Raw genomic sequence first — 27,119 nt, 5'->3', positions numbered from 1 at the left:
CCATTGGTCTATGTGCCTGTTTTTATGCCAGTACCAGGCTGTTTTGATTACAATGGCCTTGTAATACACTTTGGTATCGGGTGTTTTGATCCCTCCTACTTTGTTCTTCTTTCTCAAAATTGGGGCTGCTATTTGGGGTCTTTTATGGTTTCATATAAATTTTTGAAGTGTTTGTTCTGTGTCTGTGAAATATGCCATTGGTACTTTAATAGGTATTGCATTGAATCTGTAAATTGTTTTGGGTAGTATGGATATTTTGATGTGTTAATTCTTCCAGTCCATGAACACGGTATATATTTCCATTTGTTTATGTCTTCTTTGATTACTTTCTTCAGTGTTGTGTAGTTTTCTGAATACAGATCTTTTACCTCCTTGGTTAGGTTTATTCCCAGATATTTTATTTTTGTTTTTGTTATATCAAATGGGATTTTTTTCTTGATTTCTACTTCTGCTGATTGATTGTTAGTATACAAAAATGCCTTTGATTTATGGATATTGACTTTGTATCTGCTCTTTTGCCAAATTGATTTATTACATCGAGCAGTTTTTGGGTAGAGTCTATAGGATTTTCCATGTACGCTATCATGTCATCTTCAAACAATGCCAGTATTGCTTTCTCTTTTCCAATTTGGATGCCTTTTATTTCTTTTTCTTGTCTGATTGCTGTGGCTAAAACTTCCAATACTATATTGAATATAAATGGTGAAAGTGGACAACATTGTCTTGTTCCTGATCTTAGTGGAAAAGAGTTTAGTTTTTGCCCATTGAGTGTGATGCTGGCTGTAGGTTTCTCATATATGGCCTTTATTATATTGAGGAATGCTCCCTCTATTCCCACTTTGCTGAGTGTTTTTATCATAAATGGGTGCTGTACCTTATCAAAAACTTTTTGGATCTATTGATATGATCATGTGATTTTTGTCTTTGCTTTTGTTATGTATTACATTTACTGTTTCACAAATATTGAACCATCCTTGCTTCCCTGGGATTAATCACGCTTGGTCATGGTGTATGATTTTTTCAATGTATTGTTGGATGTGATTCGCCAATATTTTGTTGAGGATTTTAGCGTCTATGTTCATCAGCAATATTGACCTGAAGTTTTCTTTCTTTGTTGTGTTTTTATCTGGTTTTGGAATTAGGATAATGCTGGCTTCATAAAAAAAGGTTGGGAGTCTTCCATCATTTTGGATTTTTTGGAATAGTCTGTGAAGATTAGGGGTTAGCTCTTCCTTAAAGCTTTGTAGAATTCTCCTGTAAAACCATCTGGTCCAAGGCTTTTGTGTGATGGGAGTTTTTTGATTAATTCTTCAATTTCATCTGCTGTTATTGGTCTGTCCAGGATTTCTCCTCCTTCTTCACTGACTTTTGGAAGATTATATTTTTCTGGAAATTTGTCCATTTCACCTAGGTTTTCGAATTTCTTGGCATACAGTTCATAGTAATTTCTTACAATTCCTTCTATTTCTGTGGTATCAGTTGTAATCTCTCCTCTTTCATTTCTTATTGTGTTTATTTGGGTCCTCTCTCTTCTTTTCTTGATGAGCCTACTTAATGGCTTGTTGATTTTGTTTATCTTCTCAAAAAACCAGCTCCTGGATTCATTGATCCTTAGAATTGTGCTTTTAGTCTCTATGTCATTTAACTCTGCTCTGATCTTGGTTACTTCCGTCCTTTTACTTGCTCTGGGCTGTCTTTGTTGTTGTTACTTGAGTTCTTGTAGGTGTAGGGTTAGGTTGTTTGTTTGAGATGTTTCTGTCTTTTTTGGATAGGCCTGTATTGCTATGAACTTCCCTCTCAGGACTGCCTTTGCTGTGTCCCATAAGTTTTGGGTTGTTGTGAGTTCATTTTCATTTGTTTCCAGAAACCTTTTGATTTCTTTGCTAATTTCATTCTTGACCCATTGTTGTTTAATAGCATGCCATTCAATCTCCATGATTGTGGGTGTTTTGGATTTTTTCCTTTGGAGTTGATTTTCAGTTTCAGTCTCTTGTGGTCAGAGAAAATGCTTGGTATGATTTCAATTTTCTTGACTTTGTTGAGGCTTGTTTTGTGTCCTATTGCATGGTGTCTCTTTGAAAATGTTCCATGTGCATTTGAAAAGAATGTGTATTTAGCTTCTTTGGGATGAAGGGCTCTGTATATATCAGTTAGTTCATTTCATCGAGGGCGTTGTTTAATGCCACAGTATCTTTGTTGATATTTTGTTTGGAAGATCTGTCCGTTTTTGACAGTGGGGTGTTTATATCCCCTACTATAATTGTGTTGCTATCAATGTCTTTCTTGAAGTCCTCTAAGACTTTCTTTATATATTTGGGTACTCTTATGTTGGGTGCATAAATATTTATGATGTTAATGTCTTCTTGGTGGATTCTTCCCTTGAGTATTATGAAGTGACTTTCTGGGTCTCTCTTTATAGCCCTTTTTTTGAAGTCTTATTTTGTCTGATATGAGTATTGCTACCCTGGCTTTTTTTTCTTGTCCATTTGCTTGGAAAATTTGTTTCCAGCCCTTCATTTTTTTAGTCTGTGTGGGTCTTTTGTCCTGAGGTGGGTCTCTTGTAGGCAGCATATGTGTGGGTCGTGCTTTTTTATCCATTCAGCAATTCTGTGTCTTTTGATTGGAGCATTTAATCTATTTTCGTTTAAGGTTATTATTAATAGTTGCTTATTCATTGCCATTTTTGTACCTATGTTCCTCTCTGTCTCTCTCTTTTCTTTCCTTTCCTTAAAGCAGTCCTTTTAGTATTTCTTGTAGAGCTGGTTTGGTGGAGGCATATTCTTTTAGACTTCTTTTTTCTTGGAAGCTCTTTATTTGGCCTTCTATCTTGATTGAGAGCCTTGTTGGGTAAAGTAGCCTTGGTTGCAGGCCTCTGGTTTTCATTACTTGGAATATTTCTTGCCATTCTCTTCTTGCTTGGAGTGTTTCCATTGAGAAGTCAGTAGCTAACCTTATTGGGGCTCCCTTGTATGTTACTTCCTTTTTCTCCCTTGCTGCCTTTAGGATTCTCTCTTTGTCTTGGAATTTTGCCATTTTAATGATGATGTGTCTTGAAGTGGGCCTCTGGGTTCCTCTTGAATGGGACTCTCTGTGATTCCTGGATTTGTGTGACTTTCTCATCAAATTAGGGAAGTTTTCCCTTATTACTCTTTCAAATAGGTTTTCTATCCCTTGTTTTTCTTCTTCTCCTTCTGGTATCCCTATTGTTCAGATATTATTATGTTTCATATTGTCTTGCATTTCTCTTAATCCCTCTTCATTCTTTCTGACCCTCTTTTCTTTTTCTTGCTCGTTCTGGGAGTTTTTTTCTACTTTGTTCTCTAACTCACTGATCCAATCTTCTGCTTCATTGATCCTACTTTTGATTCCTTCTACTGTGTTCTTCAGTTCAGAAATTGTATTCTTCATTTCCTCTTGGCCTTTGCTGATAGTTTCTATTTCCTTTTTCATGCTGGTATAGTTTGCGGAGAGTTCATTGTAGCTCCCCTGTAGTTTCTGGTAGCTCATTGTGAGCTCTTTGAACTTCCTGGTAACCAGTGCTTTGAATTCAATATCTGATAGTTGACTTGCCTCTATTTTATCTAACATTCTTTCTGAGCCTTCCTCCTTTTCTTTCATTTGGGGATTGTTTCTTTGTCTTCCCATTTTTTGTGATGCTCTTCTTGTTGGCCTCAGCTTCTTAAATTGATCTGTTCTGATTCCCTGGGTTTATGGTGTGAACTTCTGTGGTGAAATACCTGTGAGATTTAGTGGTGCAGTCTCCTACAGGTATCTTGATGTTCTCCACTTCCTCCTACTCCTTTTGTGTGTGTGTGTGTGTGTGTGTGTGTGTGTGATCAGTTGGAGGGGGAGGCAAAATGGTTTATGACAGCAGGAGAGTATTTATGATATTTACGGTCACAGCAGGTAGAGAAGAGATAGAAGATATTTAGGCCATATATAGTGTTAACCGTAATCTTCAGCCCAACTTGTCACTTTTAAGAAAGGATGGATAAAAGATAAGTCTTGTTGGGGAGGGAAGGCTTGTGAGTTGGATCTAGAAAGCAGTGAGGTTGCAGGCGGTCAGATTTTGAGGAAAGGTGAGAGTAAAGAATAGTAAATAGGTGTAATGTGTGAGCAAATAGAGTTAATCACTACAGTAATAGAATTCAGGAACCTGTAAAGTGAGCTAAGATCCGGGAGGTGTGTTGTGAAGTATTTACAGTTGTATAGAACAGCTATTATTTACAATAATATTAGAGCAACAGTCATATGACAGACTCTATGTGATATGGATAACATGAATAGGGGGTATAGAACTTTGGGTAGTGTGCTAAAGGAAAACAAATGGCATGAAGTCTAGAAAATTAGCAATACACTGTGGAGGAGAGAACAGGGGGAACCTGTCAAATGATACAATATAACCAGCCAAGGCTAAGAAGCCTATACAAAAAGAGGAGGAATGCAAAGATACTATTAAAATATAAAAGAAGTGAGAATAATAAAAAAATAACAATAATACAAATATGCAGCAAGTTGTGGCTTCTCTGCTATAGCAAAGTGAAATTGGTCTCTCTGTGGTCTCTCTGCCTCTACTGTTGGGATGCCCCCTCTTGGGGTCCAGCTCTGGTCTTTTCGTGGTTCCAAGTTGTTTGTGTCCCTTGTGGGTAAAAGAAAACAAAGAAACAAACAAAAAAAAGGCAGGAGAAGGGGGAGGAAAAAGCATTACGTTTGGAAAGAAAGGAAGAAGGAATAAAACAGGAAAAAAGAAAGGAGAGGAAAAAAGTATTGAAAGATAAAATAATAATAAAATTAAAAGGATATACAAGATAACTTAAAAAACAAAACACCCAAAAAAATCTCTTACTGGTTTCAAACTGGCCAAACTAGTTTTTCTGCAGCAGGCTGAGGGTTGATTGGTGTGGTCTTTCTGTGAGTGCTCTCCCAAGAGCTAGCCTGGCGCCTCTCCCCAGTGCCCCATGAAGGCGATCTAGGTTCCTTTCAGAGCACTTTTTCCCGGGGTCCTCTTTGTGGGCTGGGGTGCAGGCATGTGCACCAGCCAGGCTGCCTGGGTCTCATGGGATCTGGCACAGTCCTTCCCAGTTCTGTGGGGGAACTCAGGGGCTTCCGTCCATCCTCTGGATTGTTGCCAGGCTGGGTGGGGAGCAGGCCAAGCTGCTGCCTCAGGAGAATCCTTCAGTTTACTTTCCAAAAAAATTTCTCCAGAAAGCCTGCCTCTCAGCACAGCCTTATCCCCCAGCCAGACTGGTGACTATCGGAGTCAGAGCCCTACAGTGCGCCTCTCAGTTCTCCCAGGCTTGCGACCACAAAGTCCACGGTTGAACATGGCCCTTTGTCCTTGTTACCCTCTCTGTAAGCTCAAGCAGAAAGGTCTCTGCCTGGTGTTGCCCATCCTTGCTTAGATGGGGAGGGAGGGAGCTGGTGACCTGGCTCTCTCTCAAGGACCCTGCAGCAGGCCCAAGGCTCCCAAAGAATCTGCCATAGACCCGCCGGGTACTGGGGCTCCGGAAGAGTCTGTGGCAGACGCCCCCAGCGCTGGTCACCAACCAAGGCTGCTGGTGCCAGGGCTCCCATGGCAGATGCACCGGGCACTGGTCACCAGCCAAGGCCACTGGGTGCTGGTTGCAGACTGAGGCCACCGGGTGCCGGCTGCCACCACCGCTGCTCTTGTTTTTGCTCCAGTCCCCGAGACCCCACTGACCTGCAGTTGTCTCCTTACTGTCTGGTCCTTCAGTGTCTGCCACAATCTCTGGCCTCTTATTTTCGTAAGTGCTGGGGAACTGTTGGCTGTTTGTGCTGTTCCTCAGTAGATCTGCTAGGATTTTCTCCCATGTGTACAGGAAATGGAATCTGCTCCATCCTACTCCGTCGCCATCTTCCTTCCTCTACCTGGAGAGACATACTAAATACTAAAATATGTAGCAGTGAAATGATACGATGTCAGAGGGTTACTTTAAAATAATTCACAAAGACAAAGAGGAAGAAAAGGGACATAAAAATTGGTCTTAATTTACATTTCTGGTGAAGAAGGAATAACAGGGGCCATATTTACCTTCCTACCCGAAACAGCGAAAACGTCAAAGTAAACCAAAACGGTGGTTTCCTGGATTTCGGACACTGCAACAAAGCAGAATGATTCCTGAGAGATGGGTAACAAATCATGTAAGCTTTATGACTGGTTTGACTTGCAGCTTAGAAAGAATTTCCCATCTGCAGGCTGACCACAGTGGTCTCCCAGAATTGGAGTCTGGGGAGACCAAGGCTGCTGGAGTTTTCAGTGAAGAATCCTGAAGATTAGAGAACTGAAAGGAGGAAGGATTTCCAAGATTCCCAAATGCTTCTCCTCAAATATTCACCTATGAGAACTGATCAGTGCATATGTGTGAGGAAACCCAAGGCTAGGGGGAAAAAAAAACAACAGTTGAAAAGATTAGGGACAATAGGGGTTCTTGTAAAGAGAGGCAGGAATAGTGTTTTTTCCAATCAGCCAGAGTGGAAAATGTCTTAACATGTCATTATGTAGAGTACTCAGAAAGATTTTTCCTTAGTAGTGAAATGAACTGGCCTTAAACTATATGCCCTCTGGCCAGCCCGAGATGAAAAGCAAGAACTGAAGGAGTCATTCAGAACTGTTTCCAAGTTACTGAATTGTGTCCTAAAAGAAAGCCCAAGAGTAGTTACAGGAATACAAAAATATCCAGCACCCAACAAGGTGAAATTCAGTGTCTGGCATCCAATAAAAAATTACTAGACATAAAAAAGTACAGGAATATATGACCCATAATGATGAGAAAAAAATCAAAACTGAAATAGAAGTGACACCGGTGATAGAATTAGTAGAGAGGAATGTTAAAACAATGTTTATAATTTATAATTGTATTCCATATGCTCATGACACTAGAAGATTGAATATGTTAAACAGAAACATGGACGATACTTTAAAAAGACCCATAACAAACCTGCAGAGATGGAAACTACAATGTCTGAGATTTTAAAAAAATACATGGATGAGATTAATAGCAAATTTGACATTGGAGAATAAAACTTAAACCAAGGGTCATGAAGTACACAAAATAATCTTAAGAGTTCTTGCTAAAAGTACTTAATTTGACTCCAGTCAAGCTTTTAGATATAACTTCCAGATTACAGGAAATGAAAAGATTAGAGAAACAATTTAAACCATGCTACAAGGAAGCAATTAGCTACATTTATAATTTGAAAAATGCTGCAATACAGTTGCTCTGTTCTTGTCAAAAGTTAGGATTGTGCTGTTATTGTACAATGTGGTCAGTATACTTAATGTAATGAAATTGTATGCTTAAAAGTGGTTAAAATGGTAAATTTTATGTGTATTATAGCACAATTTTAAAAATTCCTATTTTAACCATTTTTAGGTGTATAATTGGGAGGCATTACGTATATCTGCATTGTTGTACAACTGTTTACGACCATTCATTTTCAGAACTTGTATTTCCTTTTCAAACAGAAAATTCTATATCCATTAAACAATAACTCTTACCCCCAGTCTGTGGCATTACCATTCTACTTTCTATTTGTATGAATTTCACTACTGTAAGTACCTCATGAAAGTTGAGTCATAAAGTATTCGTCTTTGCAACTGGCTTATTTTACCTAACATAATATCTTTAAGGTTCATCGATATTGTAGTATGTATCAGAATTTCTTTTTTGCTATTTTTTATTGTGCTAAAATACAAATAACATAAAATTTACCATCTTAAGCATTTTATTTATTTATTTTCCCATGTGCCCCCATTCACAATACAGATCAGGCAAAGGGCCTGGGCTGAGGTGTTTATGGGGTGGGTTTCCTCTGCCTCTTCTTCCTGTACAGACACTGTAAGAACCCAGCCTGTGGTAAGCACCAGGAGGCCCATTTTAAGCATTTTAAAGTGTATAGTGTATACACTTAAGCATATTAAAGTGTAAATCTTTTCTTTTTATGGCCAATTAGTATTCCATTGTATAAATGTCCGATAATTGTTTTATACATTCATTTGCTGATGGACACTTGGGTTGCTTCCATATCTTGGTGATTGTAAATGATGCTGCATTTAACATAGGGGTGGGTGCTTATGTTCTTTTGAATTAGTGTCTGGGTTCCTTTGGCTATATTTCCAGGAGTGGGATAGCTGGGTCAAAAGGCGGATCCATTTTTAATTTTTTGAGGTATTTCCATACTGCTTTCCACAGTGGCTTCACTAATCTGCATTCCCACCAACAGTGCAAAAATGTTCCCCTTTCTCCACATCCTTGCCAGCACTTGTTTGTTGATTTGTTGCTGATAGCCATTATGACAGGTGTGAGATGGTATCTCATCATAGTTTTAATTTGAATTTCTCTTTTGTCTTTCACTGCCTGGCTTATTTCGCTTAGCAAAATGCTTTTGAGTTCCATATAATCTCACCTTTAACAGGAATTTAATCAACAAAACAAACAAACAGGTAAAATATAGCCAAAGACACTGAAATTTAGAACAGGCTGACAGTGACCAGAGGGGAGAGGGGAGGGAATTTCAGGGGAAGGGGGGAAGCATTTGAAGGAAGTAGTATAAAGGACACATGGACAATAACAAGGGGGGGGGTGGGCTGGGATGGGGATAAAGGACAGAAAACTGTACTTGAACAACAATTAAAATAAATAATTAATAATTTGAATTTCTCTGATGATTAGTGATGTTGAGCTTCTTTTCATGTATCTGTTGGTCATCTGTCTGTCCTCATTAAGAATTGTCTATTCACGATTCCCAGTCAGGGCACATGCCTGGGTTGCAAACGGGTTCCTTGCAGGCCAACTACCAGCAGGGGGCGCACGAAAGGCAACCATACATTGATGTTTCTCTCCCTCTCTCCTTCCCTTCTATAAATAAATAAATAAATAAATAAAATCTTTAAAAAAAAAAAGAAGTGTCTATTCAGGTCCTTTGCCCATTTTTTAATTGGGTTTGTCTTTTTAGTGTTGAGTTTTAGAAGTTCCGTATAAATTTTGGATATTAACCCCTTCTCAGATGTTTCAGCAAATATGTTCTCCCATTCTGTGGTCTGTCTTTTTATTTTGTTGATGATTTCCTTTACTGTGCAAAAACTTTTAGTTTAATATAGTTCCATTTTTTCTTATGTTTCCCTTACCTGGGAGATATATCCAATAAAATACTGCTATGAGCTTTGTCTGAGATTTTGCTGCCTGAGTTTGCCTCTATAGTTTATATAGTTTGGGGTCTAACATTTAAGTCTTTGATCCATTTTAAATGTATTCTTGTGTATAGTATAAAAAGGTGGTCTAGTTTCTTTTTTTTCATGTATCCGCCCAATTTTCCCAACACCAGTTATTGAATAAACCAACTTTAGCCTATCATATGTGCTTTTTTCTTCCTTTATTGAATATTAATTGACTATAAAGGTGTGGGTTTATTTCCGGGCCCTGTATTCTGTTCCATTGATCTGTGTGTTTGTTTTTATGCTAGCAACAGGCTGTTTTGATTACTATGACCTTATAGTATAGTTTGATGTTATACAGTGATTCCTTAACTTTGTATTTTTTTCTCAGAATCGCTTTTGCTATTCAGGACCTTTGGTGGTTCCATATGCATTTTGAAATGTGTATTCTAGTTCTGTAAAATACATCATTGGAATCTTGACAGGAATTGTGTTGAATCTACAGATTGCTTTGGGTAGTATGGACATTTTACTGATGTTAATTTTTCGTATCTATGAACACAGTATGTGCTTTCATGTATTTGTATCTTCTATTTCTTGGTTTTTTTTTTAAAGATTTTAATTTATTTCTAGAGAAGGGGGAGAGAAGAGGGGATAGAAGGAGAGAAACATTGATGTGGGAGAGAAACATCAACTGGTTGCTCTTGCATGCCCCCACCTGGGGACCTGGCCCATAACTTAAGCATGCACCCCAACTAGAAATGGAACCAGCAACCCTTTGGTTTGTATGCCAACACTCAATCCGCTGAGCTCCACCAGCCAGGCCTGTGTCTTCTGTTTCTTTCCTCAGTGTCTTCTAATTTTCCAAATACAGGTCTTTTACTTCCTTGATTAGGTTTATTCCTAGGTATTTTATTCTTTTTGTAGAAATTGTGAAAAGATTGTTTTCTTTAATTTGACTCTGTTAGTTTATTATTGGCATATAGAAATGCAACAGAATTCTGGATATTAATTTTGTATCCTGGTACTTTGCTGAATTCTGTTTTTAGTTCAAGTAGTTTCTTGGTGAAATCTTTGGAGTTCTCTATGTACAGTATCATGTCATCTGCAAATAATGATAGTTTTACTTCTTCCTCTCCAATTTAGATCCATTGATCTTTTGTTTCTTTTTTTAGACTCTGTTTCATTTATTCCTACTCTGTTCTTTATTATTTCCTTCTAACTCACCTTGGGATTTGTATGTTGTTCTTTTCAAGTTCTTTTAAGTATGAAGTTAGATTGTTTAAGCTTTTTTTTTCTCTTTTATTTATTTATTTTGAGATAGGCTAGAATGCTATGAATTTCCCTCTAAGGATTGCTTTCCCAGTTTACCATACATTTTGAATTGTTGTGTCCTTATTTTCATTTGTTTCAAAGTATCTTTTAATTTCTTCCTTGATCTCCTTGTTGACCCATTCATTGTTTAATAACATGTTATTTCACTGCCATGTCTTTGCATGTTTTTCAGTGTTCTTGTGGTTGATTTCTAGTTTCATAGCATTGTGGTCAGAGAAGATGCTTCATGGTTTCAGTCTTATACTTATTGAGACTTGTTTTGTGTCCTACCATGTGGTCTGTTCTAGTGTTCCATGTGCACTTAGTAAGTATGTATATTTTGCTGTTTCGGGGGAAAAGGCTTTGAAGCTGTCAATTAAATCCATTTGATTTAGTGTGTCACTTAAGGTTGCTGTGTCCTTGTTGATTTTCTGCCTGGAAGATCTATTCATTGCAGTCATAGAGATGTTAAAATCCCCAACTATGACCATACTTATGTTTTTTTCTCCCTTTATGTCCATCAAGATTTGCTTCACATATTTAAGGGCTCCTTCGTTGGCTGTGTAAATGTTTACTAGGGTTATACCCCTGTGTTGTATTGTCCCTTTATCATTAGGTAGTATCCTTCTTTGTCTCTTACTATACTCTGGTTTTAAAGTCTATTTTGTTGGGTATAAGTACTGCGCCCCAGCTTTTTATTCTTTTCTATTTCTATGAAATATCTTTTCTGTCCCTTTTAGTTTGTGCACATCTTTTGATCTGAGTTGGATCTCTTGAAGGCAGTATATATATATATATATGGGTCTTGTTTTCTTACCCATTTAGCTACCCAATGTCTTTTGGTTGGAGCATTTAGGCCATTTACATTTAAGGTGATTATTGATAGATGTATTTAGTGCAATTTTATTTTTAGACTATTTTCTTCTGCTTTTTTCCCCTCTTTTTCCTCCTGTTAAAATAAGCCCTTTAACATTTGTTGCTGAATTGGTTTGGTGTTAACAAACTCCTTTAACTTTTTCTTGTTTGGGAAGTTCCTTATTTCTCTTTCAATTATAAATGATTGCCTCCCTGGGTAAAGTAGCCTTAGTTGTAGGTCCTTGCTTTTCATTACCTTGGATATTTCATGCCACTTCCTTCTGTCCTGAAATGTTTATCTTGAGAAATCAGGTAATAGTCAAATTGGTGCTCCTTTGTAACTACCTGATTTTCTCTTGCAGCTTTTAGGATTGTTCTCCTTCTCTTCAAGCCTCATCATTTTACTTGTGATGTGTCATGGGGTAGGTCTCTTTGGGCCCAACTTGTTTTGGATTTTCTGAGCTTCCTGGACTTGTGTGTCTTTTTCCTTAACCAGGTTAGGGAAGTTTTCCTTCATTATTTCTTCAAATAGGTTCTCAATCCCTTGCTTGCTCTCTTCTCCTTTTGGTATTCCCATGATGTGGATGTTGTTATGCCTCATGTTGTCCAAAATGTTTCTTAAGCTCTCATCACTTTTTAAAATTCTCTTTTCTTTTTGCTGCTCTGCCTGTGGTTTTTTTTCTACCTTGTCTTCCAAATCACTGATTCGATCCTCTGCTTCATCTAGCCTACTGTTTATTCCTTCTATTGTGTTATTTACTTCAGATTTTGCATCCTTTATTTCTGACTGGTCCTTTTTATGGTTTCTGTGTCTTTTTTCATGCTATTGAGTATCCATATAATCATTACTCTAAACTCTGTTTAATAAATTGTTTGCTCTATTTCATCTAGTTTTTCTCCTAGAGAATTCTCTTGTTCTTTCATTTGGGTTGTGTTTGTCTTCCCATTTTGGCTTCTTCTTTCTATTTTCTACCTTAGTTGTTTAACTAATCAGTTATATAGCCTCAAGCTATAATCATCAGCCTAGCTTAAGCACTACAGTGTTGAGCAGAGTAATTCCTGTGGGCAGGGCTACTGCTTCCCCTCAGGCTGATGCACTTGGAGAGAAGTGCTCTGCCTGAGAAAGATGCCCTCCTATATTATGGGGAATGACTCAGCACAGGGATCTGGTGGCTGCTCTTAATCTCTCTCCCAGGAGCCACCAAACCCAGATTTTCCCTAAGCATCTCTAGTACACTCTGCCCTCCCTATGGTGGAGCCCAGGGTAAGTGACTACAGTTGAAATTTCCTGGACTTCTGGCCAAGATGAAGGTGTAGGTGGAAATACTGTGCCCCCTCCCACAACTAAATTTAAAGAGAGCTAAGTTTTAGAAACAAAAACGCAGCCAAAACAGTGAAACTTGAACTGTACAGAAGTCCGACAACAACAAACCACTCAGCCAGATTGGTAAGAGGGGCGGAGTCAGCGCCGGAGTGGGGCCAGACTGGAAAGACAGTTCTGTCAGACCAACCCAGGATCGGAGTCAGAGGCAGTTGGTGGATCCCAGGCATGGGTGGTGACGGGTGGACCCAGTGAGGGCGCAGGGCGGCTGGCTGACTGTGGTCACACATTCGCACGCAGATAAACCAAGTGAAGGAACGAACAGTGAGACAGACCACTCAGGCTAGGGCAGGGGGAATTAGAGCCTGAAAGGACCAACTGGAAAGACTTTCTTGGTGTCGAGGGGCCGGAAGAGGCTCCAAGGCCCACGGAGAGTTCGTTGGAGAGACCCACAGGGTCCTGGAGAGTACACGGGCCAACATACCCGGGAACCAGCACCAGAGGGGCCCAATTTGCTTGTGGGAAACCACAGAGGGAACAGAAATCTGAGAGAGGGCGGAGTGGAGCAAAGCACCATTATTTTTCCCTCTCTGACCCCGCCCCCACATACAGTGTCACAACCCAGCAGCTGGGTGAACACCTAAGGCTCCACCCCTCAAACATAACAGGTGCGAACAGAGCAAACATTATGACTCAGGAACAGCTCAGAGCCCCAGAGCCTATAATTCTAAGTGACCAAGAAATAGCCAACCTATCAGATGCAAAGTTCAAGACACCGGTGATCAGGATGCTCACAGAATTGGTTGATTTTAGCCACAAATTAGAGGAACATATGAAGGCTAAACTGATTGAAATGAAGGGAAATGCACAGGAAACCAATAGTGATGGAACGGAAATTGGGACTCGAATCAAGGGAGTGGGCCAGAAGGAAGAAAGAAACAACCAAACAGAAAAGAAGGAAGAAACAAATGCAAAAAAATGAGGAGAGGCTTAGGAACCTCCAGGACATCTTTAAACGTTGCAACATCCGAATTATAGGGATGCCAGAAGGGGAAGAGGAACAGCCACCAGTGGAAAGCTTATTTGAACAAATAATAAAGGAGAACTTCCCCAATCTGGCAAAGGAAATAGACTTCCAGGAAATCCAGGAAGCTCAGAGAGTCCCAAAGAAGTTGGACCCAAGAAGGAACACACCAAGGCACATCATAAGTACATTAGCCAAGATTAAAATGAAGGAGAGAACTCTAGAAGCAGCAAGAGATAAGGGGACAGTCACCTACAAAGGAGTTCCCATCAGACTGACAGTGGATTTCCCAAAAGAGACTTTACAGGCAAGAAGGGGCTGGAAAGAAGTATTCCAATTCATGAAATCCAAAGACCTACATCCAGGATTGCTCTATCCAGCAAAGCTTTCATTTAGAATGGAAGGGCAGATACAGAACTTTCCAGATAAGGTCAAATTCAAGGAGTTCATCATCACCAAGTCTTTATTATATGAAATGTTAAAGGGACTTATCTAAGAAAAAAGCTAAAAAAGATGAACAGTGAAAGGACAGCAAACTCACAATTATTAACAACCACACCTAAAACAAAAGCAAACTAAGTGGACAGCTAGATCAGGAGCAGAACCATAGAAATGGAGATCAAATGGAGGGTTAGCAACAGGGAAGTGGGAGGAGGGGCTGGGAGAAGGTACAGAAAATAAGTATCATAGATAGTAATTAGAAAATAGACGGGGGAGGATAAGAATTGTGTTGGAAATACAGAATCTAAAGAACTTGTGATACACGGACATGAACTAAAGAGGGGGAATGGGGTGAGTGGGTGTGTAGGTGGAGGGGAATGAAGGGGCGGAAATGGGATGACTGTAATCAATAAAACATATTAAGCATTTTTTTTTCTGTGTTGGCCCTTGAAGAGGCTCTCTGCATCACCAGCTGTCTCTCCCTGGTTGACAGAAGCCATGCTGCTTTTCACAGGTGTATGTTAGTTGGGTTCTTCTCTGGCTATAGTGCTGTAGGCTGGGGAGCCCAGCTTTGTGTTTAGGTCCCCACTTCTTTTTTAAAAATTATTTGATTGTTGTTCAAGTACAGTTGTCTGCATTTACCTACCACAACTCTTCCACCATCTGAGCCATTTCCTCCCCTTTCCCCTGCTTTCACCCCGCCTTGGTTTTGTCCATGTATCCTTTATACATGTTCCTTGATGGCCCTTCCTCATTTTCCCCCCACTATCCCTCTCCCTCTCCCTCTCCTTCCACGCCTCTGGTTACTGTCAGTTTGTTCTTTATTTCAATGTCTCTGGCTAATCTTGCTTTGTTTATTTTGTTGATTAGGTTCCACTTAAAGCTAAGATTATATGGTATTTGTCCCTCACCTCATGACTTATTTCACTTAGAATAATCCTCTCCCATTCCATCTATGCTGCCGCAAAGGGTAAGAGCTCCTTTCTTTCTGCTGCATAGTATTCCATTGTATAAATGTACCATAGTTTTTGTATCCATTCATTTACTGGGGCACTTAGGTTGCTTCTAGCACTTGGCTCTTGTAAATTGTGCTGCTGTGAACATTGGGGTGCATAGGTTGTTTTGGATTGGTGTTTCAGGATTCTTAGGATAGAATCCCAGCACTGGAATTGCTGACTCAAAAGGCAGTTTCATTTTTAGTTTTTTGAAGAAATTTCATAGTTTTCCACAGTGGCTAGACTAGTCTGCATTCCCAACAACAGTGCACTAGGCTTCCTTTTCTCCATACCCTCTCCAACACTTGTTCCTTGATTTTTTTATTATGGCCATTCTGACTTATGTGAAGTGGTATGTCATTGTGGTTTTAATTTGCATCTCTCTGATGGCTAGTGAAGCTGAGCATCTTTTCATATGTCTTTGAGCCCTATGTATGTCCTCCTTAGAAAAGTAGCTGTTTGAGTCTTTTGCCCAGTTTTTTATTGGGTTGTTTGTCTTCCTGGAGTGGAGTTGTGTGAGTTCTTTATATGTTTTGGAGATCAAACCCTTGTCCAAGGTTTGTTTTTTTTTAAAATATATATATTTTATTGATTATACCATTGCAGTTGTTCTATTCCCTCCTTCATTCCCCTCCACCCTGCACACCCCCTCCCCCACCATTCTCCCCCCCTTAGTTTATAACCATGTGTCTCAAGTTCTTCAGATTCTATATTTCCCCCACTATTCTTGCCCTCCCCCCTATCTATTTTCTACCTACTGTCTACACTATTTTCTGTACCTTCTCCCCCCTTCTCCTCCTCCCACTCCCCTGTTGCTAACCTTCCATGTGTTCTTCATTTCTATGGTTCCACTCCTGATCTAGCTGTCTTCTTGGTTTGCTTTTGTTTTAGGTGTGGTTGTTAATAACTGTGAGTTTGCTGTCCTTTCACTGTTCATATTTTTCATCTTCTTTTTCTTATATAAGTCCCTTTAGCATTTCATATAATAAGGGCTTGGTGATGATGAACTCCTTGAACTTGACCTTATCTGAGAAGCACTTTATCTGTCCTTCCATTCTAAATGAAAGTTTTGCTGGATAAAGCAATCTTGGCTGTAGGTCTTTGGATTTCATGACTTGGAATACTTCTTTCCAGCCCCTTCTTGCCTGTAAGGTCTCTTTTGAGAAATCCGCTGACAGTCTGATGGGTACTCCTTTGTAGGTGACTGTCCCCTTATCCCTTGCTGCTTCTAGGATTCTCTCCTTCATTTTAGTCTTGGCTAATGTAATTATGATGTGCCTTGGTGTGTTCCTTCTTGGGTCCAACTTCTTTGGGACTCTCTGAGCTTCCTGGATTTCCTGGAAGTCTATTTCCTTTGCCAGACTGGGGAAGTTCTCCTTTATTATTTGTTCAAATAAGTTTTCCACTCGTGGCTGTTTCTTTCCCCCTTCTGGTACCCCTATAATCCGGATGTTGGAACGTTTAAAGATGTCCTGGAGGTTCCTAAGCCTCTCCTCATTTTTTTGAATTCTCATGTCTTCATTCTTTTCTGGTTGGATGTTTTGTTCTTCTTTCTGGTCCATTCCATTGATTTGAGTCCCAGTTTCCTTTCCATCACTATTGGTTTCCTGTGCATTTCCCTTCATTTCAATTAGTTTAGCCTTCATATGTTCCTCTAATTTGTGACTATAATCTACCAGTTCTGTGAGCATCCTGATCACCAGTGTTTTGAACTGTGCATCTGAGAGGCTGGCTATTTCCTGGTCACTTAGATTTATGGGCTCTGGGGCTTTGAGTTCTTCTTGAGCCATCTTTTGGACTGTTCGTGCCTGTTACGTATCAGGATTGGAGCCCTAGGTGTTCACCAGAGCAGGGCAATTCAGTCGCTGAGTTGTGACGCTGTATGTGGGAGCGGGATCAAAGAGGAGCAATGGCGGTTGCCTTTGCCGCCTCCCGCCGCTGGCGCCACAAGTGCCACAGCTGCCACCATCACCAGGGCCGGTGCATTTTGTCCTACTGAACTCGAATGTGCCACGGCCATCAGCCCTCCGCCACTGGGTTCACCCACTGGGGCCTGCGCATTCCGTCTCACTGTGCGCGAATGTGTGACCGCGGTCAGTCTGCCCCGCACCCCAAATGGTTCCGGACTGCATTTGTGCCTGGGTCGGGGGATCTTTCCTGCCCGACCCCGCTCTGCTGCTAGCTGCGCTCCTCTTACCAGTCTGGTCTAATGGTTCGTTGTTGTCGGACTTCCGTATAGTTCAATTTTCTGTTCTTTGGCTGCAACTTTGTTCTCCAAACCTTTGTTGTATTCAAACTTGGTTGTGGGAGAATGCACAGTGTTTCCACCTATGCCTCCATCTTGGCGGAAGTCCCTTGTCCAAGGTTTGATCAAGGTTTTACCATATTGTTGGCAAATATGTTTTCCCAAAGAGTTGGTTCTCTTTTTCATTTTAATGCTGTTTTCTTTATGCATGCAGAAGCTTTTTAATTTAATGAGGCCCCGTTTGTTTATTCTTCCCTTTGTGTCCCTTGCTCTAGAGGACATATTGGTAAAAATATTGCTGTGTGAAATGTCTGAGATTTTCCTGCCAATGTTTTCCTGTAGGGCTTTTATGATGTCATGGCTTATATTTAAGTCTTTTACCTACCTTGAATTTATTTTTGTGTATGGTGTAAGTTGGTGACAAAGTTTCATTTTTTTTTTGCATGTACCTGTCCAGATCTCCCAACACCATTTTTTGAAAGGCAATTTTACTCCATTTTATGCTGCTGCTTTATTTGTCAAATATTAGTTGATCATAGAGACTTGGGTTTATTTCTGGGCTCTCTATTCTGTTCCATTTGTCTATGTGTCTGTTCTTATTGCCAGTATCAGGCTGTTTTCATTACAGTGGCCTTGTAATGCAGTTTGGTATCAGGTATTGTGATCCCTCCTACTTTGTTCTTCTTTCGCAAAATTGCCACAGCTATTCGGGGTTGTTTATGGTTCTATATAAATTTCTGAAGTGTTTGTTCTATAGCTAAAATATGTCATTAGTACTTTAATAGAGATTGTGTTGAATCTGTAAGTTGCTTTGGGTAGTATGGACATTTGATGATGTTAATTCTTCTAATCCATGAACATAGCATGCTTTCATTTGTTTCTGTCTTCCTTAATTTCTTTCTTCAGTGTTGTGTAGTTTTCTGAGTCTTTTACACCCTTGGATAGGTTTGTTCCTTGTAACTTTATTTTTCTTGTTGCTATATCAAATGAGATTTTTTTCTTGATTTCTGTTTCTAATACTTTATTGTTGGTGTACAAAAATGCCTTCAATTTGTGAATATTGACTTTGTATCCTGCTGTTTTGCCAAATTCATTTTTTAGGTTGAGTAGTTTTTTTGGTGGTGTCTATAGGGTGTTCTATGTGTACGCTCTCATGTCATCTGCAAACAATGATAGTTTTGCTTCCACCATTCAAATTTGAATGCCTTTTATTTCTTTTATGCTTCTTATTCCCTGTAATTCCCTCCACATTCTTCCCTTCCCCATGCCCACTAAAAATCTTCCACGTGATGTCTGTTTCTCTGAATATGTTCTTGTTCTCGTTGTTTGCTTAGTTTTTGTTTTCATTGTTTTTCTTTTATTTTTTAGGTTCATTTGTTGATAGTTGTGAATTTATTTTTATTTTACTGTTCATATTTTTATCTTCTTTTTCTTAGATAAGTCCCTGTAACATTTCTTATAATAATGGCTTGGTGATGATGAACTCCTTTAACTTGTCCTTATCTGGGAAGCACTTTATCTGCCCTTCCATTTTAAGTGAAAGGTTTGCTGAGTAGAGTATTCTTGGATGTAGGTCCTTGCCTTCCATGACTTCAAATACTTCTTTCCACCCCCTTCTTGCCTACAAGGTTTCTTTTGAGACATCAGCTGATAGTGTAATGGAAACTCTTTTGTAGGTAATTTTTCCCCCCTTCTTTTAGGATTTTCTCTTTGCCTTTAATCTTGGGTAACTTAATGATAATGTACCTTGGTGTGTTTCTCTTTGGGTCCAACTTGTTTGAGACTCTTTGAGCTTCCTGGACTCCCTGGAAGTCTATTTCCTTTGCCAGATTGAGGAAGTTTTTCTTCATTATTTGTTCAAATAAGTTTTCGGTTTTTTGCTCTTCTTCTTCTCCTTCTGTCAGCCCTATAATTTGCATATGGGAACATTTAAAGTTGTCCCAGAGGTTCCTAAATCTCTCTTCTTCTTCTTTTTTTGTTTTGAATTCTTTTTCTTAATTCTGTTCCGGTGGATGATTATTTCTTCCTTTGGTTCCAAATCATTGATTTGAATTTCAGTTTCCTTCCTGTCACTGTTGGTTACCTGAATATTTTACTTTATTTCACCTTGGGTATCTTTCATTTGCTCTTACATTTTGCAACCAAGCTCAGTTAGTTCTGTGAGCATTTTGATTACCAGGGCTTTGAACTCTCCATCAGATAGGTTGGCTATCTCCTCATCATTTAGTTCTCTCTGGAGTTTTGCTCTGTTCTTTCATTTGGGCCATATTTTTTTGTCTCACCACACCTATTATGTTGTAAGGGGGCAGGGACTTAGGTATTTACATGGAAGGGCAACACCCCTTGCTAAGCTGCAGGGCTGTCTATGGGGGAGGGGTCAGAGTGGGAACATTGCAACTCGCCTGCTTGGCACTAGTCCCACTTTCCAGTGAATTTTCGTGTGAGACTGGGTGTTTCTTCCTCATGGCAACCTTTGCCTGATGCACAGTTAGCTCTGAGTCTCAGTTTACCATTCAGCTAGCCCTGCCTGCATGGTCCACCGCCTAACCGTGGGTTCTCTCCATCTACCTATCTTACTAGTTTGGTTGGTTCGGTTGACTGTTTCTTTAATTCCTTGGTTGTTGGAGTTCCATGCAGTTTGATTTCCTGGCACTTCTGGTTGTTTATTGATTTTGAATTGGTTGTTATCCTCCTTTTGGTTGTATAAGTAAGGGAAGGGTTTCTACCTTTGCCCCCATCTTGGCTGGAAGTCTCATTTATTTCTCTTCAGAGCTGTTTGCATTGTGTTATTATTCCTATTTTATGGAAGCACCAGGTTGCTAAGTCAGGAATCATAGGTCTGACTGACTTCAAAATTAATGGCCAATAGGGTTAAGTTAATAAAATCTGGTATCTAGTTTAAATTAATTAGATTACCTTAAGTAAGACACTTAACTTTCTAGGCCTCAGTTTAATAAAACAAAATAAAAAGGTGAAGGAATTAGCCAAAGGACATATATGCATAAGCCATAGATATAGAAACAGTGTAGTGATGACCAGAGGATAGGGCAAAGGAGTGTGAGGAATGGGGACATTTGTAATAGTGTCAACAATAAAAATAAACTTAAAAAGTATATAAATTTAAAATAATATAACAATGTAAACTTTTCTACATGTTTAGTAGCACTTTAATTTGTGATGTACTAACTTTGGTTTTAATTAAATCCTAAAGTTTAAAATATTTTATGTAAGCAAGGGAAAATCTTTTTTAAAAAGTACCTGAGTAAGTAGAAGTTGGAATAAAGGTTAGAAAGGGAATAAAATATCTTATGAAATATATACTATTGCTGTCATCCTAGGAGGTTTGTTTCTAGAGAGGACATAAATATAGACAGATTGTTATAAAAGGGTGTAAAGATGTCTGTTGCTGTGAATGCTTAAAAAATTCCACTGAAATTGTTATTTATGCAGAAAGAGACTTTGGCAGAAATATACATTAATCTTACAGATCGGCTTGTAGTGCTAATCAGTTCTTTGCTGTTGGAGGAGACTCTGAGTAACATGTCATAAATCCACACCTAATTTTGACGTGGAATTGTTACTATATTTTAATACAGGTGCCCCATTTTTACATCTGAAAATTTAATATAATGCAAATGAGAGAGTATTCATTGCAGCACTTATAAAATACAGAAATATCTGCACATGCAAGGTGGCGTCTTTATTAAATACTGATTCCTTCATTCTGGCTTCACATATCATTTCACATATCACAGTAGGATTTAGAGGTTTTAATTTAATTGGGAAGCCCATAAAGTATACTAACTCTGTGTTATATAATGCATTATTGTTGATCAGTATATATTTTTTAATTTACTCTTTCTAGGATCATTCTCAGCCTTTTGTAGAGTTAGGCTAGGTCAACCAGTACTTTTGCTATACATTTTCATGTTAAAGCTTTATTAACAAATCAACAGTTTTAGCAATGAGTGAACTAGCAGATTAGCAAATTACAAATGAGAATGTGGTAATAGGTTTATATAGGCCATTTAGGTTTATTCTGTTGTTTGATTAAATTAACTCAACTCAGTAACAGCTTTTGAATGGTTGAGTGTCATTAGAAAAGAATTTTATATATGTACAAGGTCTGTCCGGGAAAACTCCAACTGTTGTTAATATAATGAAGATGGCTTGCACAACACTGATGTAACCTGGCAGCCAAGGAAAGTGGACTGGAATATGCATGTGTGAACAGTAATGACTTCACGGTGCTAGTCAGTGAGGGCAGTAGACACTGTTGAGTGAGGATGTGCAGTTTGTGGCTGTTGCGTTCAGAATGACTGAGTAGACAATGAATCTGCATCATATTTTGCATTAAGCTTTAACATTCCTCCGTGGAAACTATGTTTGTAATTCAGAAGGCTGCAGCTATTGGCAACTGGTGATTGGCAGCATCATCACAATAACGTGCCAGCTCACACATCATTTGTGCAAGGTTTTTTAGCAAAACGTCAAATTACCCAGGTGATTCAGTACCTTTACAGCCCAGATCTGGCACCCTGTGACATCTGGGTTTTCCCAAAACTAAAATCACTTTTGAAAGGGAAAAGATTTAAGACCATCAGTGAGATTCAGGAAAATATGACAGGGCAACTGATGATAATTGGAAGAACTGTGTGAGATCCCAAGGTGCCTGCTTTGAAGGAGATTGAAGGGTCATTGTCCTATGTACAGTGTTTCTTGTATCCTGCACCTTCTTCAGTAAATGTCTCTATTTTTCATGGTACGTGGCTGGATATTTTATAGACAGACCTCATATATTACATAAATATAGTATACATCATATAGAGCTATAGCATAAAGGAGACTACATGGGATCTTTGTACACTTTAAAGAATAAATATAAAAGTGAACTATTTAGCTAACCATTATCCAGAATACAAAAGAACGCTTCATCACCCTAGAGTCTTCCAGGTTCCCCTTCCTGATCATAGCCATCTTCAACCTCAGCAGATAAAGTACCATCTGAAATTTTGGTGATAATCATGATTATGTGTATCACTAAACAATTATTTTCCCAGTTTTTGAGCTTTATATAGATGAAATCTAACCATACATATTTTTGTGATTCCCTTTTTACTCAACATTGTATTTGTGAGACTTATTGTGTGTTACTTGTAAAGCATTTTGGGGGGATGTAAATATTTCTAAAACTTATTTCATAATTGCCTATCTCATTTTTTAAATAGTTTTATTTTTAAGTAAAAATGTATAAAAAAGAAATGTTCAATTTAAAGAATAATTATAAAGTAAACTTCTATTTGTTTGTTATCCAGATTAGGACTTTGGACATTGCCAGCCCTCAGATCCTTCCACTCTCACGTGTTATGTTCCTATGACAATTCTCTCTCTTTTTTCAGAGATAACCCCTATTATGACTTTTATGATGATCAATTTCTTAGTTTTCCTTTAAGTTTTACATCCCTAAAAGTTATGGTTGAATAGTATCTTTTTAAATGTCATGAAAATGTAAAACTGAAAGGTTTGATTCCTGGTCAGGGCCTGTGCAAGAAGGTGTCGGATCCATGTTTCTCTCTCACATTGATGTTCCTCTCTTCCTCTCTCTCTTTTTCTTTCTCTCTCTCCGCCCCCACCCCCCCGTCTCTCAAAAGCAATGACAAAATGTCTTTGGTGAAAATAAAAAAGACATTGATGGACATTGGGGTTATTACTAGTTTTCATTACAAATAGTGTTGTTATGAATACTCCTGTACATATCTTTTGGATATGTTTAAATTTTTCTACAGTGAAATTATAGGGTTAAAGGTATTCATGTCTTTATCAAGATAATATCAAACTTTTCTAAAGGGATTGAGCCAATGTATACTCTCGATGTTAAGTATGAGAGTTGTCATCACTCCACATCTCTGTCAGTGCAGGGTATTGTAGCCTTTTTAATTTTACCAGGCTGTAAGTTGTGAAATATTTGATACAAATTTGCATTTTATTATCTTGAGAATACTGTTGGAACATCTTTTTATATGTTTAGTGACCATTTGGATTTCTCTTTTGTCCATTTTTCCTTTTGATTTTTTTCTCATTTGAGGAACTGATAATATAATCTGGCTGTTAGTCCTTTGATGGTAATATGAGTAGGAACTATTTTGTTCCTCTCTGGGCTCAACTTTTTGCTTTCTCTTTAGAGTCTTTTATTTTTTATTTTTATTTTTTATTTAGTTCTTATTCAAGTACAGTTTTCTGTTTTATATTCCCTGCCCTGCCCCCCTCTAGAGTCTTTTAATATTATCTTTTATTTTGCCTTCTGTGATATCTTTTACGATGACTTTTATTTTTTACCGTCATTTTTAATATAATAAACCTTTGAATCTTTTATATTCATTATTTTTTAGTAGTGTTTAAAAAAACCTTTTCCTACTCTGATGTCATAAAAATATTCTCTTACATCATCACCTTTACATTTTTTCCTTTTACACTGATGTTTAATTCACTTACAATTGACATTTGTTTATTATTGGTCCATTTGAGTCTTTCTTTATGCATACCTAATATCCCAGCTCCATTTATTGAGAAATACTCCTTTTCTTGTTGATTTATTATTCCACCTGTGTCATCATGAAGTATCTGCATTTATGTGGATCTGTCTTGGATCTTTTTAATTTTTTCCATTGTTCTTTTGTACTGTGCCAGTACCACATTGTTGTAAGTACTAAGATTTCTAATGAGTTTTAATGTTAGAGCAGCTTCTTCTACTTTGCTTTTTGTTTGTTTATTTTTCTAGCATGTTTTGGCTTTTCTTGGCCTTTTGTACTTCTGATTTATTTTAGGGTAGTTTATTAAGGAACACTAAAATCTCATTTGGATTTTCATTGGGATTGCATTGATTTTGTAGTTTAGTTTGGAGAATTGCTGTCTTTACAAAAAAAGTTTTTTCAGTTTATTAGCATACTGTATCTCTACATTTATTTACATCTTAGACCTTTAAAGAGGTCTTTCAATGAAGTCTTGTGATTTTCTCAATAAAATTTTACACATATTTTATTAGACTCATTCCTAGAACGTTTATATTTCTGTTTTTTATTTCTTCTATGTTTACTTAGTTTTTATTTTAATTGTTGAGATAGATACTTTATTTTGTTCTTTTTTTCTCATAAGTATATTTAAAGCTAAGTATTTTCTTTGCAATAGCACATCCCACAGGTATATTTAAAAAATCAACTGTATTTAGATTTATTGAAGAATGGTTTACTTACAATAAAGTTTACCTTTTTTTTTGTATTCTCTAAGTTTTGAGAAACACAGTAATATGTTCACAATAATCAAGATGTAAAGCAGTTCCTCCTCCCCCAGAGGAAATTGCCTTATGCCCTTTCATGTCACCCTCTTCTCCTTACTCGTAATCCCTGGCAACCATTGATCTGTTTTCTGTTGTGACGATTTTGCTTTTTCTATAATGTCATATAAATTGAATCATACAGTATATAACCTGGCTTTTAAAACTGCTTTAAATTTATCATATAGTAAAACTAACTATTTTTCTTTTAGTTTCCAGTTCTATGAAATTTAGTGCATGAGTTTTAGTAATATATGTTCAGTTTACTACCACTGTGATCAGGATACATTAAAGTTCCGAAACAGCCTTTTCATGCTATCATTTTATAGTCACACCCTCTTTTACCTCTATTCTTTGGCAACCACTGATAAACTCTCCATTCCTAGTATAAATAGAATCATATAATGTGTAACCTTTGAGACTGGTTTCTTTCATTCTGTACAATACCTTGAAATTCATCCAAGTTATTGCACGTATCAACAGTTTATTTCTGTTGTTGTAGTTGTATTCCATTATATGGGTATGCCACAGTTTGTTTATTCTTTCAACTGTTGAAAGACATAGTTCTGGGCAATTGTACAGCTATTGTAACATTCATACAGGTTTTATGAGAACAAAAGTTTTTATTTCTCTAAGGTAACTAACTACTCAGGAGTGGATTGTTTGGTCTCATGGTAAGTGCATGTTAAACTTTATGAGAAAATGTCAAAGTGTTTCCTAGAGTGACTACCATTTTGCATTCCCACCAGCAGCGTATAAAGGATACGCTTATTCCGTATTCTTGCTGCACTTGGTATTGTCATTAATATTTTTAGCCAAATAGGTATGTAGTGGAATCTTATTGTTTTAATTTGCATTTTGATAATGGGTAATAAGGTTGAACACTCTTTTATGTGCTTATTTTTATGAATAGAGTTGCTGTGAACATTCATTTACAGGTTTCTGTGTGAATGCTTTCATTTCTCTAGGATAATTACCTAAAATTCAGCTAAAATTTTCATAAATTGCTAAAGACCAATTTGAGGTATTTTTAGAGCATGCAGTCTCTCCAAACCATAGATACAAGGAGACTTTATACCCATACACAGGCTCTTTTTAGTGGATATCAACCAGGAGCTCACCAAAAAGATTGGGGAAAGGGTGAGACAGAGAAGTCCCCTCCTATGGATTCAGCCCATTGTAGGGGAGCATCCACCACAATGAGAAAAGCAAAAATTTTATTTCAGACTTTTTCCCCCTAAATAACAAAAGCCTTCGGCCACTGGGGGAGGATAGCAAACCCTGTCACCCCAGAGTATAGGTAAAAATTCACTGAGGCTAGGAAAGGGGGAAAGTCCACCAACTTTGTTCTTTTTCAGTACTGTCCCTTGAGATTCAGTATGATTTGTCTGGCCAAAATGGAGGCGTACGTAGATAAACTTTGCCTCCTCGCACAACCAAAAGAAGGATAACAACAAATTTAAAAACAAAAACAACCAAACTGCCAGAAAGTCAAACTGTGTGGAAGTCTGACGACCAAGGAGTTAAAGAAGAAATATCCATCCAGACTGGTAGGAGGAGTGAAGATGGGCAGCTGAGGTGGAGAGGATGCATGGGAAAGTGGCAGCTGGAGGTCCTAGCAGTCCCACATTTGTGTGTTGATAAACCGGAAGGAACAACTGGGGAGCCAGACAGACTGCATAACCTGGGGTTCCAGCGAGGGGAAATAAAGCCTCAGAACCTCTGACTGAAAACATCTGTGAGGGTTGAGGCGGCTGGAGAAACTCCAAGCCTCATAGGAGAGTTCATTGGAGAGATCCACAAGGTCCTAGAACATAACTCAAAACCATCCACCCAGGAATCAGCACCAGAAGGTCCCAGTTTGACTCTGGGTAGCGAAAGAAGTGACTGAAAGCCTGTAGAGAGCCAAGCAGATGCCATTGTTCTCTCTTGGACCCTTCCCCCACATACAGTGCCAAAACGAAGTGACATGGGTTACCCCACCCTGGTGAACAGCTAAAGCTCTGCCCCTTACTACGTGACAGGTGCACCAAGACAAAAAAATATGGCCCCAATGAAAGAACAGATCAACCCTCCCTCCAAAAAATACAATGAAGCAATGAAGAGATAGCTAACTTATCAGATGCACTGTTCAAAACGTTGGTAATCGGGATACATGCAGAAATGGTTGAGTATGGTTGCAAAATAGAGGAAAAAGTGAAAACTATGCAAAGTGAAATAAAGAAAAATGTATGGGGAACCAACAGTGAAGGGAAGGAAACCAGGAATCAAATCAATGATTTGGAGCAAAAGGAAGACTAAACATTCAACCAGAACAGACTAAAGAGACAAGAATTTAAAACAATGAGGAGAAGCTTAGGAACCTCCAGGGCAACTGTTCACATTCCAACATCTGAATCATTGGGGTGCCAGAAGGAGA

The 27,119-nt window shown here is 38.3% G+C and overlaps 1 protein-coding gene and 1 non-coding gene across 4 annotated transcripts in view; one reads left to right on the top strand and one right to left on the bottom strand.

The window, feature by feature from the left end:
- The window catches only part of MICU1 (mitochondrial calcium uptake 1), a 274,732-nt gene that overhangs the window by 8,552 nt on the left and 239,061 nt on the right, over window positions 1-27,119 (top strand). The window lies entirely within an intron of this gene.
- On the bottom strand, window positions 7,763-7,894 carry LOC118993519 (small nucleolar RNA SNORA51). The gene has a single exon (XR_005067872.1). It is a non-coding gene; the product is annotated as a small nucleolar RNA SNORA51 (small nucleolar RNA).

The sequence above is a fragment of the Sturnira hondurensis genome, unplaced genomic scaffold (assembly GCF_014824575.4).
Source record: "Sturnira hondurensis isolate 20B ecotype Veracruz unplaced genomic scaffold, ASM1482457v3 Scaffold0008761, whole genome shotgun sequence".
NCBI classification, from domain to species: Eukaryota; Metazoa; Chordata; class Mammalia; order Chiroptera; family Phyllostomidae; genus Sturnira; species Sturnira hondurensis.
The sequence above is the reverse complement of the archived record's forward strand: the minus strand, read 5'-3'. Positions and strand labels throughout refer to the sequence as shown.